This window comes from Onychomys torridus, chromosome 19 (genome assembly GCF_903995425.1).
Source record: "Onychomys torridus chromosome 19, mOncTor1.1, whole genome shotgun sequence".
Taxonomy (NCBI): Eukaryota; Metazoa; Chordata; class Mammalia; order Rodentia; family Cricetidae; genus Onychomys; species Onychomys torridus.
In genome coordinates, this window is record NC_050461.1 from 54416712 (window position 1) to 54418301 (window position 1590).

Genomic DNA, 1590 nt, shown 5'->3' on the forward strand with positions numbered 1-1590 from the left:
GGATGATCGCCAAGAACAGCAGCAGTGATGGAGTGGAGCCAGCTGCAGCCCAGAGGATGAGCTGTGTGTGCTGCAGAGGATGGAGCTAGAGAAGGGACCCCAGCCCCTCGGAGGAGCCCAGAAGATGGTGAATGGATCCCAGACATTAGACATTGAGTTGTTTAAAGATAGAGTTTGGTTTTGCTTTGTTCAGATTGTGGCTGTGCCTGGTTCTTCCCTCTTGAAATAAGAAAGTATTTAACTTATTTTTGATTGTGTAGAAGCCCACAGTTGAGAGACATCAGATTTTAAAGGAGACTGGATATTTATTTTTTAATATATTTTTATTGATTAGTTGGGAATTTCACAACATGAACCCTGATCACACTCACTCCCCAATCCTCCCAGGTCTGTCTCTCAACCCTTGTAGCCCCCCTCCAAAGGAAACAGACAAACAAAAAACAAGTCCAATTTGTGTTGTCCACACACTCAGTGGAGTATGGTCAAATTCCCATCGGCCAGCCCCCTAAGGAAAAGAGTCTTTTCCACACCAGCACCTCTGCAGAGGCCGTCAGTTGTAGATAGATACATTCCAGCATCTTTATCACAATTTTTAAGAGTTCTCCTTGATGGCTTTCTGTCTAGGCTGTTACTCTTTTGGGGGTGAATGGGATGAGAGAGGGGTAGAGGTAAGGGTTGCCTCAGAAGCCTTCTATATCCCTCTTCAACTGTGGGTCTGCAGTCATCAGTTCAACTGCAAAAGTAGCTTCCTTCCCCTCTACAGTCAGTGGGAGCATGGACCATGGACTTCCTCACGGTCTCCAGCGTCAGCACGTGCCATGGACCTCAGCATGGAGACTGAACATTTAAAGAGACTGAACTTTGAAAGTGTTTGAGCTTTTAAAGAGAGAGGAGGCTCTGAGCCTACCTGACTGCTGGCAGGATTCAGTTCCTGTGGTTGAGGGCTGAGGGTCTCAGTTGCTCACTGGTCATCATCTGTGGGCCCTTAGTCCTTACCTCTCTGGTGCATGGGCTTCTCAACAAGGCTACTTGCTTCATGAGGAGAGAGAATGCCAGAAGATGGGGCAGCCAATCTCATGTGATATGATCACAGAGGCATTATCCTTGGCATTTACTATTTGATCTATTAGAAGGGAACCATTGGCTCTGCTCGAGGCTACTTAACAGTGGCCCAACGTCCCTACAAAATGACAGTCCTTAATTAACTTTGGAGACAAGCTCTCCTGTAGCCCAGGCCAACCCCAAACTTGGCTGTATAGCCAAGAATGACCTTGAACTTCTGATATCTTGGCTGCTAGGATTACAGGTGTGCACTACCACATCTGGTTTATGTGCTGCTGGGGATTGAGCCCAGGGCTTCATATATTCCAGGGCTTCATATATGCCAGGGCTTCACCTATGCCAGGCAAGCACTCTACCAGCTGACATACCACAGAAGGCTCATTAATAGATATAAGCTCTTCAGAAGGTTCTGAGAGACAGAGGGTGCTCAAGCCTGCTTGCCTGCTCCCTCCTCCTGGGACTGAGCCCTGGCTCACTTCCCAGAAGAGCAAACAAGGCTTGGGGCAAGCCTGGTGTACTCCCTGCCCT